The sequence below is a fragment of the Canis aureus genome, chromosome 11 (genome assembly GCF_053574225.1).
Source record: "Canis aureus isolate CA01 chromosome 11, VMU_Caureus_v.1.0, whole genome shotgun sequence".
Classification (NCBI taxonomy): domain Eukaryota; kingdom Metazoa; phylum Chordata; class Mammalia; order Carnivora; family Canidae; genus Canis; species Canis aureus.
The window spans coordinates 60,621,575-60,638,579 of NC_135621.1; the positions used below are offsets into that span (position 1 = coordinate 60,621,575).

The window sequence follows — 17,005 nt, forward strand, 5'->3', positions numbered from 1 at the left end:
CCAAAATGGATGCCGCTTACTTCTTTTTCTTGTCTGATTGCTGTGGCTAGGACTTCTAGTACTACGTTGAGTAAATGTGGTGAGTGAACATCTTTGTCTTGTTGCTGACCTTAAGAGGGAAAACCCTCAGTTTTTCCCCATTGAATAATATTAACTGTGGGGTTTTCATATGTGGCCTTTTTTATGTTGAAGTTGACAGTTCTTACTTTTTGTTGAAAGTTTTTTACTATGAATGGATGTTGAATCTTGTCAAATGCTCTTTCTGCATCTATTGAGATGATCATATAACTTTTATCCTTATTTTGTTGATGTGGTGTATGGTTGACTGATTTCTGAAATATTAACCATCCTTACATCCCAGAAATAAATCCCAACTGATTATGGTAAATGATTTTTTCAGTGTATTGTTGGACGCAGTTTGCTAATATTTTGTTGAGGATTTTTGCATCTGTGTTCATCAGGGATATTGGCTTGTGGTTTTCTTTTTTTGTTGTGTCTTTGGTTTCGATATCAGGGTAATGCTGGCCTTGTAGCATAACGCTGAGCATATAATTGGCTTCACTATTTGGAAGCTTTCTTTCTTCTTCTGTTTTTTGGAATACTTTGAGGAGAATAGGCATTAACTGTTCTTTAAAAGTCTGGTAGAATTCACTAATGAATCCATCTGTGCACTTTTATTTTTGGTAATTTTTTCCCCCACAAGAGTCCTCTTATAATCCTTTGTATTTCTGTGGTATCAGTTGTTACTTCTCTCTCATTTCTGATTTTATTTATTTGGGTCCTTTCTCTCTTTCTCTTGATGACACTTTTTGTAGACAAGAAGCGTTGTTCTGTAGCAAACAAGGATATAGTGGAAGAGCAATTTTACTTTGTTCTGGAGAAATGTCTTCCTAGTAACATATTTTACCCATAACAGCTTTCCATATCTTGTAGTTCACAAGATATATTCCTTAGATAAATAATGGAACATATCTATTATGGTAGAGAGTTTCTTGCAAGTAACACATTGTTGATTGTGGTTTTTCTTGTAGAAAAATGCATTTTTCAAATCCTGTGTGGGTAAGGGATTGTACTTTTGGATATAATATGTGGGTTTAATTTTATCCATGCTGTTTAATCTGTGTAATAATATAATAGTAATGTTTAATAACTATACACTCTTCTAGGTTCAAATTCCAGAGTGTAGTGGAGAAAGGGATGGGATAACCCGATGTTCCTTTAAGGGAAGACTTATTGCCTCAGTAGGTATGGGTGCTAGCAGCTCCTGCTGGAGCTGCCTCAAGCTACAGGAACTATCTTGTCCAAGTTCATACTCTTCTAAGAGCAGGCCACAATTGATAACTGTTTGAGTCAGAAGCATAAAGGTTTGGGAATTTTGGCCCATGCAGGACATTTCTAATGGACCATTTAGGTCCACAGGTCCCTGTGGGGTTGACTGAAACCATGGGACCTGGGCTGTAACACACTTTCTCCCTGGCCCTAATAATCATCCTGTTTACTTAACTCTACCTGAGATTCTGCTTCCCTGAAGAATCCTCCAGCTTGTAATCTAGACATCAGAGAGCTCAGGGGGAAGAGAGGAGAAAATAATCCTATTGTGGAACATACACACACAGAGGTATTTAAAATTATTTATCCTTTTTTAATTATATATGTAATATTTATGTATATTAGTATAGAATATTCTATAAATCATGTTAATGTTTTAAGAAATTAATTAAAAATATTTTTTAGAGCTTGCTTAAAACGTATAAAAACATATTTGTGGGGCACCTGGGTGGCTCCATGGGTTAAGTGTCTGCCTTCAACTTAGGTCATGATCCCAGAGTCCTGGGATTGAGCCCTATTCCATGTCAGGCTTTCTACTCAGAAGTGATCCTGCTTCTCCCTCTCCCTCTGCTTGCCTCTTCCCCTGCTTGAGCTCTCTCTCTCCGTCTCTCTGTCAAATAAATAAAAAAATTTTTTTAAAATAAACATATATGTATAATTTATATATATATAATTGTATAATGCTATATGTAAGCATTTTATGAGATCAATAAGGATTCTAGACAGTTTTGTGTGATTTTTAGAACAATTCCAATACATAGCTGTACTAGTATTTATTTATTTATTTATTTATGTCATAATGTTTGGCATTTGCTTTTCTTTCCTTCAGGTTTCTCTTATTATAAATCATGTTGCAATAAACATTCTTTTTCTAAATTTTGTGCATGGCAGTTCCTCTTTTACTCCTCCTATGACAATTCTGAATTCTGGTTATTACATATTTGGTTTATAGTTTTGGAAAGTAAAATAATTAAATACATCTTTATTTGCAGATAGAGAAGTTGCATTTTGTAATATAAGCTATTCCAGTAGAATGTTAATAAAGAATAAAAATTAGAGCCTAATAAAATTCAATTTATTAGACTAGGTTTTATGGATTATAGTCAGTATTAAATTAATCAGAAGCTTTTTAACCAGGCCCTTTGTTTTCGGAAAAGTATAGAATTTTATAAACTGGATCTCTCTTGCCTTCACTTATTTGAACTCCATTTTTAAAAAGATATTAATTCACTTTGGAAACTAAAAAACTTTTAGAACAACCTGTTTTTCAAATTGTTAATTCTGCACTATTAAAATCTTTCTACAGTTTATAATTGGCTTCACTAGTTTTTCTTATGATCTATAACACTGTCATTTATAACCAAATTTAATGATGCCAGTCCATTTTTCTGGATGATCTATAATGCCTGGGATTGTTGGTTATCTAATACTTGTTAGATAAAAATATATATTGTTAGCCTCAATGTCTTCTAACTAGATGATACTAAATTGGTAGCAGTTATAAAGCATTACTTTTTCATTATTATTACTGTACCTAAGTTGCTTATGGAAAAGTCCAGGTAAATTAACAGCTAAGTCTATAAATATATGTGGATCATAAAGGGAAATATGCTTCCAACAGATTCAGAAAATGTAAGTCTGCAAAGGAATCTCTAACTCAAATATCTCTATTTCTTATTTATTTCATTTTTTACATAGTATTTGTTACGTGTTCATTCAAACTAGACAAAATGTAGAAATGTTTTGCCAATAAGCATTATACATTTTTGCTCATTTATTTTTTTTCATTTTTTTTCATTTTTGCTCATTTAAAGCAATTTTACATCAATACTGAATTATATTAGATATTAGTAAAGTAATTGTTAATGTCTTATTTTTAAAATTTTCTTAACTTTCCCACCTCCTAGGCAGTTTTGCATTTAAGCTATGATCACTTGGCCAAATATCCAGAGAAAGAGTCTCTATTATTGATTATCAACTAGAGGCCAGTATGTTTAAGATGACTCACAATCTTACACACTTGAGAGGTAATAATTTTCGATTTTTCCTCAGGCAGTGCTGATATATTCATGATCTTAGAGGGAAAGTGCCCAGTTTCTCACCATTAATATGTTAGCCATGTTTTTTTTTTCTTTTCTTTTTTAGAGCAGTTTTAGGTACACAGCAAAATTGAACAGAAGGTATAGAGATTTCCCGTATATACCTTGCCCCCACATATGCATAACCTCCATTATTAACAGCCCCCACACATGATGGTATTAACATTTATTAACAATGGACTGCATAGACATATCATCACCTAAAGTCCATAGTTTAGATTCGGGTTCATGCTTGGTGTTGTACATTCTATGGGTTTTAACAAATGTATAATGACATGTATCCACTATTGTATTATCATGCAGAATAGTTTTACTTCCCTAAAATTTCTCTATGCTGTACTTATTCATCCATTCCTTTCCACTAACTTCTGGAAATCACTAATATCTTTGCTGTCTCCATCATTTTACCTTTTCCAGAATGTCATATACTTGGAATCATGCAGACTGTAACCTTTTCAGATTGACTTCTTTTACTTAGTAATATTCATGTAAGTTTCCTCCATTTCTTTTAATGGCTTGATAGTTCATATATTTTTAGAGTGAGTAATATTCCATTGTCTGTATGTACCAGTTTGTACATTCATCTACTGAGGGACTTGTGGTTGCTTCCAAGTTTTGGCAATTATGAATAAAACTGTTAAGAACATCCAAGTGCAGCTTTTGTGTGGGCATAAGTTTTCAACTTCATTTGGGTAAATGCCCAAGAGTGTGAGTGCCAGGTCTTATGGTAAAGAGTATGTTTAGTTTTGCAAGAAACTGTCAAACTGTCTTCCAAAATGACCATACCATTTTACAAACTCAACCAATAATGAACTAGAGTTCCTGTTGGTCCACACCCTGATTAGCATTATTTATTGTCACTGTTCTGGATTTTGGCCATTCTAATAGGTGTGTAGTGGTATCTTATTGTTTTATTTTGTAATTCCCTGTTGACAAATGATATTAAATGTCTTTTCATATCCTTCTGTGCCATCTTTATACCTTGTTTGAAGAAGTGTCTGTTTAGGACATGGCTCAATTTTTTAACTGAGTTGTTTGTTTTCTTATTGTTAAGTTTTAAGAGTTCTTTACAGTTTTGGATAACAATCCTTTATCAGGTGTATTTTTTGCAATCATTTACTCCCAGTTTGTGGCTTCTATTTTTGTTCTTTTGACATTGTTTTTAACTGTAATATTTAAAAGTTCAACATGGCAATTATTTCATGGATCATGCCTCTGCTGTTATATTAAGAAAATCATCACCGAACCTAATGTCATCTATATTTTCTCTAATAGGTTTTAAAGTTTTGGAGATGATATTTATCAATTTAAGGAAATTCCCCTCTATTTCTAGTTTGCTGGGAGGTTTCATCATGAATAGGTGTTGGAGTGTGTCAAATAATTTTTCTGCACCTAGATGTGATCATATGATTGTCCTACATTAGTCGAATGTAGTCAATTATACTGAGTGGTTTTTAAGTATTGGACTAGACTTGCATAACTAAAATAAATATCACTTAATTAAAGGGGTGTTTTTAATTAATTAATTTAATTTGCTGAATCTGATTTGCTAATATTTTGTGGAGAATATTTGCTTCTGTGTTTATGAGACATCTTGGTCTGTAATATTCCTTTCTTATAATTTCTATCTGGTTTTGGTATTAGGATAATTATTGTTTCATTAAATTAATTAAACATTATTCTTCCTGCTTTTATTTTCTGGGAAGTCTTGCAGAAAATTGATATAATTTCTTGGTTAAAGCTTTGATAGAATTCACCAATGAAATCATCTGACCCTGATTATTTCTGGAAGGCTATTAATTTTTTAATTTTGTTTATTAATAGATAAAAGCTTGTACAGATTGTCCATTTCCCTTTGTGTGAGTTTTGATAGTCTATGTCTTTCAAGGGATTGGCACTTTTCCATCTAAGTTATCAAATTTGTGGGCATAGAGCTGTTCATAGCATATTATTATTATCTTTTTAACGTATATAAGAGCAGTAGTTATGATGATGTCTCCTTCATCTCTGATATTTTTAATTTCTGCACACTTTCTTTTTTTCTTTCTTGTTTATTGTTGGTAGAGGCTTGTCAGTCTTAATTGATCTTTTTAAAAAATTTGCTATTAGTTTTGCTGATTTTCCCTATTTTCCTGTTTTTGATTTCTTTAATTTCTCCTTTAATTGTTATGGTTTTGTTTGTTTGTTTGTTTGTTTGTTTTTCTGCTGGCTTTAGGCTTAAATTACTTGTCTCCTTAATTTCCTTGAGTAGAAGCTCAGGTTATTGATTTTACTCCTTTCTTCTTTTCCAATACATACAATCACTAATATAAATTTCCCTCTAAGTACTGCTTTCACTAAATTCTCAAAGTTTGCTATGTTGTGTTTTTATTTTAATTTAGTTAAAAACACTTTGAAAATTTCTCCTGAGGCTTTATTGATCCATGTGTTATTTAAAAGCATTTTTCAAATTTTAAATATTTAGGGATTAGCCAGCTATCATTTTGTTACTGATTTCTAGTTTAATTATGATATGGCCTGCAAAATGCCTTCTGTGATTCCTATCATTTTAAATTTGTTCAGGTAAGTTTTATGGCCCAGGGGCAGCCTGAGCGGCTCAGCAGTTTAGTGCCTGCCTTCCCCCCAGGACGTGATCCTGGAGACCGGAGATCGAGTCCCACGTCGGGCTCCCTGCATGGAGCCTGCTTCTCCGTCTGCCTGTGTCTCTGCCTCTCTCGTGTGTCTCTCATGAAAAAATAAATAAAATCTTTTAAAAATAAAGTTTTATGGCCCAGAATGTAGTATATCTTAGTAAATGTTTTAAGTGAGCTTGAGAAGATTATATATCCTGTTGGATAGAATATTCAATAAACATAAATTAGAGCTAGTGCATTGATAGCTCTGTTTGCCTCTTTATTTACTGGTTTTCTGGTTGCTTAATATGTCAATTACTATCAGAGTTTGTGTTGAAGTCCCTTGTTATAATGCTGGATTTGTCTATTTTTCTTTGCAGTTCTACTAGTTTTTGCTTCATGTATGTTGAATGATTTCTTGTTGGGTACATACATGTTTAGGATTGTTGTGTCTTTTAAGATAACTGATCTTGTATCTTTATGTAATGACTCCATTTACACTTGAAAATTGTCCTTGTTCTGAAATCTGTTTTAATCTGAAATTAGCTATTCTAGCTTTTAAAAAATTTTATTAGTGCTAGCATTGTATATATTTCTCTACCTTTTTACTTTTACCCTATCTACGTATACATAAGTGGGTTTCTTATAGACAGTATAGTTCAATCCAATTTTTTACAACCCATTCTGACAGTATTTGTCTTTTAATTACTGTATTTAGATGATTCACAGATGATTACTGATATATTTGGATTAATATCTACCTTGTTTTGCATTTATTCTTTGGTTATATCCCCCTCCCACTTTTTCTTCATTCTCTGGTTTAAATCGAACTTTTTATATGTTTTCATTATATCTCAATTAGCATTTAAATTAAATTTTTATAAGAAATGTGGTAACCCTAGAGTTTCTAATATACACTTATACTATTTAAGTCTATTGCAATATACTGTTTCAAGTGTACTGCAGGTACCTTGTGTTATTTGCAGATTCTTTCCTCCCATCCCTCCTGACATTGGTGTAATTCATTTCATGTTAACAATAACATTTTTACCATTATTACTTTAAGCAAACAACTACTTTTAGATCAGTTAAGAATAAGAAAATGAAATGTTTCATTTTACCTTTATTGTTTTTCTTTCTAGAACACTTTTGTACACATCTGTTTTTGATTGATACCATTTTTCTTCTCTATGAAGAACTTCTTTTAATGTTTCTTGCAAAGTAGGTGTGCTGGTAATATATTCTCCCAATGTTTGATTTTCTAAAAAAGTCTTTCTATATCACCTTTGGGGTTTTTTGTTTGTTTTTAAGATTTTATTCATTTATTCATGAGAAACACACACGGAGAGACAGGCAGAGAAACAGGCAGAGGGAGAAGAAGGCTTCATGCAGGAAGCCCAATGTGGGACTCGATCCCAGAACTCTGGGATCACACCCTGAGTCAAAGGCAGACACTCAACCACTGAGCCACTAAGGCATCCCTCTCTATCACCTTTGATAGATAATTTCACTGGGTATAGATTCTACATTGATGTCTTTCTTTTTTCAACACTTCACATATTTTATGTCACTCTTCTCACTTATATGGTTTCTGGTGAGAAGCCGTGGTAGCTTTTCTTTGTTCCCTGATGTATCTGAGTTTCATACGGCTACCATAACATAACAAATTACCATACTCTGAGTTGCTTAAAACAATGGAAATTTTTTTTCTCATACTGTAGAGTCCGAATGTCTGAAATCAAGGCATCAGAAGGCTTGGTTCTTTCTGAAAACTCGAAGGTAGAAACAATCCCATGCCTCTCTTCTAGCCTCTGGTGATTGCCAGCAATCTTTGAAATTCCTTGGCTTATAGATGTATCATTCTAATCTCTGCCTCTATCCAGGGGGTTCTTGCTTCAATGTGTTTGTGCCCAAATTTCTCTGTTCTTATAAAAATATCAGTCATTGGATTAGGTCTCATTCTTTGCTAGTATGACCTCATTTTAACTTGATTACATCTGCAAAAACTCTAATTCCAAATAAGGCCACATTAATAGATACTAGGAGTTAAGAATCATGGGGGACACAATTCAAATCACAATAGGTAAAATTTTCCCTCTTTGGATTTATTCAAAATGTTCTTTTTTGTCTTTAGTTTTGCTATTTGAATATGATATGACCAGGTATCATTTTTTGTTCTTTTTACGTTGTTGTGTGTGTGTGTGTGTGTGTGTGTGTGTGTGTGTGTGTTTTTTAATCTTACTTGGTATTTTCTGAACTTTCTGGATATAAGGGTTACTGTCTAGAATGTTTTTGTAAGCTCTTGGCTGTTATTTCTTGAAATCTTTCTTCTGCTCTATTCTCTTTATTTTCCTTCTATTTTCCAATTATATGTATGTTTTAAAATTTTCTCAAAATTCTTGATTGTTTTGTTCTTTTCTCCCCCATTCTCTGTGTATTTGAGATCTGAAAGTTTCTAAAGTTTTTTTTTTTTTTTTTTTTTTTTTTTTTTTTTTTTTTTTTTAATTCATGAGAGACAGAGAGAGAGAGAGGCAGAGACATAGGCAGAGGGAGAAGCAGGCTCCTCCATGCAGGGAGCTGGATGTGGGACTTGATCCCGGGACTCTAGGATCACACCCTGGGCCAAAGGCAGCACTAAATCGCTGAGCCACCCAGGGATCCTCAGATCTTTCTATTGACCTAGTCTACTCTTAGTCTCCAGAAATTCATTAATATTACCATTTAAATTTCTTATTAGTTTACAGCTCCAGTTACTCTGGCTTCAGACAAGCAGATTTCAGCTGTGACTCTCAGTTTATCTGTCTCTCTAGATATCATGGTGGCAGGCAGTTTTCCCTGCAACCTCCTTTCTCTGATGGGTTCCAGAAGACTCACTGATTTTTAGTGTAGTAAGTGTTTTCTTGTTTTAAAGATAGGAATATGACTTCTAAGGTCTTTACATAGTGGAGTTAAAAACAGATGTCTCCACTGATTTCCCCCAATAAAATTATTTTGTTATGGCATCGGATCTCTCTGAATATTCAGTATTTTAACTAAGTAAAATTGTTACTTTTACAACAACTCAGTATCAGTGGAAACATGAACTTCACATAGTAATCCTGTTTTTCCTCTTCTTGGTTCTTGCATTGCCCTAAGTATATTTGTAGTTTTGTACATATTTATCAGCTTAAGTCAAACTCTTCAGATTGTTCAAGTTTTCAAACAGTGAGTAGAAAAACATGGAAAGTATATTCATTCCAGCTGGCCATAGATTTTTCTACTGATGTAAAAGAAGAGGAATTCCTGGGATGCCTGGGTTGCTCAGTTGGTTAAGTGTCTGACTTTGGCTCAGGTCATGATCTCAGGGCCCTGGGATCTAGCCCCAAGTAGGCTCTGTATTCAGCAGGAAGTCTATTTTTCCTTTTCCCTCTGCTCCTCCCCCTACTCCCGCGCACACACACTCTTTCTCTCTCCCTCTCTGTCAAGTAAATAAGTAAAATCTTAAAAAAAAAAAAAAAAGTATTCCATCAGTTCTCCCATGCAAAGGTATACAACCCAAACCATGAGCAAATTACATAATAAACATGAAATGCTAAAGCCAAACCATTTAAATAAGACGCATGACAGGAATACTTATTAGCCTAATGACTAACCAACATTTTGAGATTCTAACTAAAGCAGTATGTAAGTAAAATAAAGTCATCAATATAATAGTATTAACATAAATAAATTATTCCATTAAAAAATAATTACCCCCTTAGTAGAAATTGACTATGTAATTATATAATCCTTTAGAAGTTAGCAAAAGTTGGTAAAATGTACAGAAATTTTGTGGGGTGAAAATAAGATAAGTACACAAAAATCAATAGCTTTATTCTCTTTTTTTGCCTCAACTTAAAATAGCCAACTGGATATGGACAAACTAGTTTATTCACAATACAATAAAAGATGAATACTTAAGTGTAAAATAAACAAGATGGATCTCAAAGTACTAAATACTAAAACCTATACAATTTTATTAAAGGAAATGAGAACTTAAACAAGTAGAAGAGTACACTATATTCCTATAAGGGAAGACTTAGTTTAATCAAAATACCATTAATTTCTAAATTAACACATGTAATTAATGCAATTACAGTTAAAATCCAAACAAGTGGGGCACCTGGGCCTCCAGCTCTTGATTTTGGCTCTGGGGGTGGTTTCAGGGTCTTGGGATCCAGCCCTTCCTCAGGGTCCATGCTCAGTGGGGAGTCTGCTTCTCTCCCTCTCCTTCTGCCTCAGGTGTGCTCTATCTCCCTCTCAAATAAAAAAAAAATAAGCCTTTAAAAAATAAAAAAAAATTAAATCTGAACAAGTGTATGTATTTGATAATATGAAATGGTTTAAAGTGCATATATCAAAAGTAGCATAAAAGAATAAAGAAAATGATAAAAATGAAGAATAATGAGGACTGGTCTTAGAAGATATTAAAGCTTAAATTAAGACCAGTGTAATCAAAAGTGTGACTCAGTAACTGCTCTAGTATTTGTTCCTTGCCTGGGGAAAAAGTAGGCAAGCTATAATTCATTTATGAGAATCTAATGAACATAAGTAGTATTTAAACTTGTAAAATATTCACTTAATAAATTGGAACAATCAGCTATCCAATTGATAAAATAAAAGGTTCGACCACTAAAAATTTAAAATTAAAAGAAAAACAATTAGAGGATAACTTCTTTTTTTAAACTAGAAACCCTAGAGACTATGAAGTCGGTGATAGACATATTGCATTATCAATCCCCTCTCAAAAGTGTGCAGAACAAGGGAGGGGGCAAGATGGCAGAAGAGTAGGGTCCCCAAGTCACCTGTCCCCACCAAATTACCTAGATAACTTTCAAATCATCCTAAAACCTATGAATTCGACCTGAGATTTAAAGAGAGAACAGCTGGAATGCTACAGTGAGAAGAGTCCGTGCTTCTATCAAGTACAACTTGTTTTTGGCCACTCTGCACTGAGCAAAATACCTAGAAGGAAAAACTCACCTCAAAAGAAAGAATCAGAAACAGTCCTCTCTCCCACAGAATTACAAAATTTGGATTACAATTCAATGTCAGAAAGCCAATTCAGAAGCACAAATATAAAGCTACTGGTGGCTCTAGAAAAATCATAAAGGATTCAAGAGACTTCATGACTGCAGAATTTAGATCTAATCAGGCAGAAATTAAAAATCAATTAAATGAGATGCAATCCAAACTAGAGGTCCTAACGATGAGGGTTAACGAGGTAGAAGAACAAGTGAGTGACATAGAAGACAAGTTGATGGCAAGGAGGGAAACTGAGGAAAAAAGAGACAAACAATTAAAAGATCATGAGGATAGGTTAAGGGAAATAAATGACAGCCTCAGAAGGAAAAATCTACATTTAACTGGGGTTCCCGAGGGCACCAAAAGGGACAGACGTCCAGAATATGTATTTGAACAAATCATAGCTGAGAACTTTCCTAACCTGGGAAGGGAAACAGGCATTCAGATCCAGGAAATAGAAAGATCCCCCCTAAAATCAATAAAAACCGCTCAACACCTCAACATTTAATAGTGAAACTTGCAAATTCCAAAGATAAAGAGAAGATCCTTAAAGCAGCAAGCGACAAGAAATCTCTTACTTTTATGGGGAGAAATATTAGATTAACAGTAGACCTCTCCACAGAGACCTGGCAAGCCAGAAAGGGCTGGCAGGATATATTCAGGGTCCTAAATGAGAAGAGCATGCAGCCAAGAATACTTTATCCAGCAAGGCTCTCATTCAGAATAGAAGGAGAGATAAAGAGCTTCCAAGATAGGCAGAAACTGAAAGACTATGTGACCACCAAACCTGCTCTGCAAGAAATATTAAGGGGGACTCTGTAATAGAAAGAGGAGGTCCAAGGGAACAACCCACAAAAACAGGGACTGGAGAGGTATCATGATGACGCTAAACTCATATCTTTCAATAGTAACTCTGAACGTGAATGGGCTTAATGACCCCATCAAAAGGCGCAGGGTTTCAGACTGGATAAAAAAGCAAGACCCATCTATTTGCTGTCTACAAGAGATTCATTTTAGACATAAGGACACCTACAGCCTGAAAATAAAAGGTTGGAGAACCATTTACCATTCAAATGGCCCTCAAAAGAAAGCAGTGGTAGCCATCCTTATATCAGATAAACTAAAGTTTATCCCAAAGACTGTAGTAGAGATGAAGAGGGACACTATATCATACTTAAAGGATCTATCCAACAAAAGGACCTAACAATCATCAATATTTATGCCCCTAATGTGGGAGCTGCCAAGCATATCAATCAATTAATAACCAAAGTTAAGACATACTTAGATAATAATACACTTATACTTGGTGACTTGAATGTAGCACTTTCTATAATCGACAGGTCTTCTAAGCACAACATCTCCAAAAAACAAGAGCTTTAAATGATACACTGGACCAGATGGATTTCACAGATATCTACAGTACTTTGCATCCAAACACAACAGAATACACATTCTTCTCAGTGCACATAGAACTTTCTCCAGAATAGACCGCATACTGGGTCACAAATCAGGTCTTAACCGATCGATACCAAAAGATTGGGATCGTCCCCTGCATATTTTCACACCATAATGCTTTGAAATTAGAACTAAATCACAAGAAGAATTTTGGAAAGATTTCAAACACGTGGAGGTTAAGGACCATCCTGCTAAAAGATGAAAGGGTCAACCAGGAAATTAGAGAAGAATTAAAAAGATTCATGGAAACTAATGAGAATGAAGATACAACCATTCAAAATCTTTGGGATACAGCAAAAGCAGTCCCGAGGGGGAAATACAACGCAATACAAGCATCCATCCACAAACTGGAAAGAACTCAAATACAAAAGCTAACCTTGCACCTAAAGGAGCTGGAGAAAAAAACAGCAAATAGATCCTACACCCAGCAGAAGAAGAGAGTTAATAAAAATTTGAGCAGAACTCAATGAAATCGAGACCAGAAGAACTGTGGAACAGATTAACAAAACCAGGAGTTGGTGCTTTGAAAGAATTAATAAGATAGATAAACCATTAGCCAGCCTTATTAAAAAGAAGAGAGAAAAGACTCAATAAAATCATGAATTTGAGAAAGGAGAGATAACCGCCAACACCAAGGAAATACAAACGATTTTAATAACATATTATGAGCAGTGATATGCCAATAAATTAGGCAATCTAGAAGAAATGGATGCATTTCTGGAAAACCACAAACTACCAAAACTGGAACAGGAAGAAATAGAAAACCGGAACAGGCCAATAACCAGGGAGGAAATTGAAGCAGTCATCAAAAACCTCCCAAGACACAAAAGTCCAGGGCCAGATGGCTTCCCAGGGGAATCCTATCAAACTTTTAAAGAAGAAACCATACCTATTCTACTAACGCTGTTTGGAAAGATAAAAAGAGATGGAATACTTCCAAACTCTTTCTATGAGGCCAGCATCACCTTAATTCCAAAACCAGACAAAGACCCCACCAAAAAGGAGAATTATAGACCAATATCCCTGATGAACATGGATGCAAAAATTATCAACAAGATACTAGCCAATAGGATCCAACAGTACATTAAAAAGATTATTCACCATGACCAAGTGGGATTTATCCCAGAGTTGCCAGGCTGGTTCAACACTCGTAAAGCAATCAATGTGATTGATCATATCAGCAAGAGAAAGAACAAGAACCATATGATCCTCTCAATAAATGCAGAGAAAGCATTTGACAAAATACAACATCCATTCCTGATCAATACTCTTCAGAGTGTAGGGATAAAGGGAATATTCCTCAGTATCTTAAAAGCCATCTACAAAAAGCCCACAGCAAATATTCTCAATGGGGAAACACTGGGAGCCTTTCCCCTAAGATCAGGAACAAGACAGGGATGTCCACTCTTAGCACTGCTATTCAACATGGTACTAGAAGTCCTAGCCTCAGCAATCAGGCAACAAAAAGAAATAAAAGGCATTCAAATTGGCAAAGAAGAAGTCAAACTCTCCCTCTTCGCAGATGACATGATACTGTACATAGAAAACCCAAAAGACTCCACCCCAGGATTGCTAGAACTCATACAGCAATTCAGCATGTGGCAGGATACAAAATCAATGCCCAGAAATCAGTGGCATTTCTATACACTAACAATGAGACTGAAGAAAGAGAAATTAAGGAGTCAACCCCATTTACAATTGCACCCAAAAGCATAAGATACCTAGGAATAAACCTAACCAAAGAGGTAAAGGATCTATACCCTAAACACTACAGAACACTTCTGAAAGAAATTGAGGAAGACACAAAGAGATGGAAAAATATTCCATGCTCATGGATTGGAAGAATGAATATTTTGAAAATGTCAATGTTACCCAGGGCAATTTACACATTTAATGCAATCTGTATCAAAATACCATGGACTTTCTTCAGAGAGTTGTAACAAATCATCTTAAGATTTGTGTGGAATCAGAAAAGACCCCGAATAGCCAGGGGAATTTTAAAAAAGAAAACCATATCTGGGGGCATCACAATGCTGGATTTCAGGTTGTACTACAAAGCTGTGGTCATCAAGACAGTGTGGTGCTGGCACAAAAACAGACACATAGATCAATGGAACAGAATAGAGAACCCAGAAGTGGACCCTCAACTTTATGCTCAACTAATATTCGACAAAGCAGGAAAAACTATCCACTGGAAAAAAGGCTGTCTCTTCAATAAATGGTGCTGGGAAAATTGGACATCCACATGCAGAAGAATGAAACTGGACCATTCTCTTACACCAGACACAAAGATAAACTCAAAATGGATGAAAGATCTAAATGTGAGACAAGATTCCATCAAAATCCTAGAGGAGAACACAGGCAACACCCTTTTTGAACTTGGCCACAACAACTTCTTGCAAGATACATCCATGAAGGCAAGAGAAACAAAAGCAAAAATGAACTATTTGGACTTCATCAAGATAAGCTTCTGCGCAGCTAAAGAAACAGTCAATAAAACTAAAAGACAACCTACAGAATGGGAGAAGATATTTCAAATGACGTATCAGATAAAGGGCTAGTTTCCAAGATCTATAAAGAACTTGTTAAACTCAACACCAAAGAAACAAACAATCCAATCATGAAATGAGAAAAAGACATGAAGAGAAACCTCACAGAGGAAAACATAGACATGGCCAACAAGCATATGAGAAAATGCTCCGCATCACTGGCCATCAGGGAAATACAAATCAAAACCACCATGAGATACCACCTCACACCAGTGAGAATGGGGAAAATTAACAAAGCAGGAAACAACAAATTTTGGAGAGGATGTGGAGTTAGGGGAACCCTCTTGCACTGTTGGTGGGAATGTGAACTGGTGCAGCCACTCTGGAAAACTGTGTGGAGGTTCCTCAAAGAGTTAAAAATAGACCTGCCCTATGACCCAGCAATTGCACTGTTGGGGATTTACCCCAAAGATACAGATGCAGTGAAACGCCGGGACACCTGCACCCCAATGTTTATAGCAGGAATGTCCACAATAGCCGAACTGTGGAAGTAGCCTCGGTGTCCATCGAAAGATGAATGGATAAAGAAGATGTGGTTTATGTAAACAATGGAATATTACTCAGCCATTAGAAATAACAAATACCCACCATTTGCTTCGACGTGGATGGAACTGGAAGGTATTATGCTGAGTGAAGTAAGTCAATCGGAGAAGGACAAACATTATATGGTCTCATTCATTTGGGGAATATAAAACTTAGTGAAAGGGAATGAAGGGGAAGGGAAGTTAAATGAGTGGGAAATATCAGAAAGGGAGACAGAACATAAAGACTCCTAACTCTGGGAAACGAACAAGGGGTGGTGGAAAGGGAGGTGGGCGGAGAGTGGGGGTGACTGGGTGACAGGCACTGAGGGGGGCACTTGATGGGATGAGCACCGGGTGTTATGCTATATGTTGGCAAATTGAACTCCAAATAATAACAATTTAAAATAAAAAAAAAAGTGTGCAGAACAGATGCTGCAATAAACAGAAAACTGACAAAATATTTGCCACATGTGTGAAATCTTAAAATTTGATAAGAAATACAATGAAAAAAAGGGCAAAATATATGAAAATACAGTCATCAGACAAGTAAATATACATATGAGGAGGTGCTCAACTACTCTATGAGTCATGGAAATGCAAATTAAATCTACAATTGCATTTGAAAAATCACTAGATTGTGATTTTTCACAGTTGTGTGTCAATCACATAATGCTTAGTGTTAGCAGGGATGTGAAAAAATGTATCATATACATCTTTCCTGAGCAAAAATTGTTATTTTCTGGAAAAGACACGAAAAAATACTTTTATGTTTTATGATGATACAGTAGAAGAAAATTTCTAAATTTTAGAAAAAAAATTTCTAAATCGAAGTATCCTGTCACTTACTTGATTTTTGTGGCTTCAATCAGACCAAGACATCCTCATAATCTTTAGTGAAGAAGATGGCTAAAATAAGAGGATCAATCCAAGGAATCTAAATAAAAAATAAAGTCTTAGCAAACCATTTCTGCAAGTTATGATATTCAAAAAGGATCTTGACAGTTTATAGAACAATAGTCTAGAAATTCAGTACACAAAACTTTGTTGAGGATTGACAATATCATTTAATCCAGAACTGTAACTCTGGAAATTGTGTTTAGTTTTAATGGTATATGATTGAAAGGGCAGTGGGTTTAGCTTTAGCTATGATGGAAACCTATATTTTTCCAATATAAATAATCAACAAAAACAATAACAAAAACTAGCATTCTATATATTTTGAAATATGCAGTAGAGTGCTCTAGCAAGCTTGTATGCACATTGTCTAAAGATGATGGGCAAAAAGTGTTTTATGTTCTGTGAAATTTAAGTGAACACAAAGTGGTGCCATTAAGAGTCTTATCTAAGTCCCTTCCCTATCTCCAAGGAGACACAGGGAAGTTGAATTAACTAAC

General features: G+C 34.9%; 1 protein-coding gene across 19 annotated transcripts in view; it reads right to left on the reverse strand.

Moving 5' to 3' along the window:
- The window catches only part of LOC144324186 (uncharacterized), a 364,643-nt gene that overhangs the window by 101,429 nt on the left and 246,209 nt on the right, over positions 1-17,005 (reverse strand). For 8 of the 19 annotated variants that reach the window (XR_013389617.1, XR_013389613.1, XR_013389624.1 and 5 more), the window contains one exon: positions 16,458-16,545. The exons of 8 other annotated variants lie outside the window; for them this stretch is intronic. The gene's annotated coding sequence lies outside the window, so the exon portion shown is untranslated. Of the gene's footprint in view, positions 1-10,181; positions 10,318-16,457; positions 16,546-17,005 lie in introns of all 19 variants that reach the window. 3 more of the 19 variants (XR_013389622.1, XR_013389614.1, XR_013389623.1) reach the window with 1 other exon arrangement.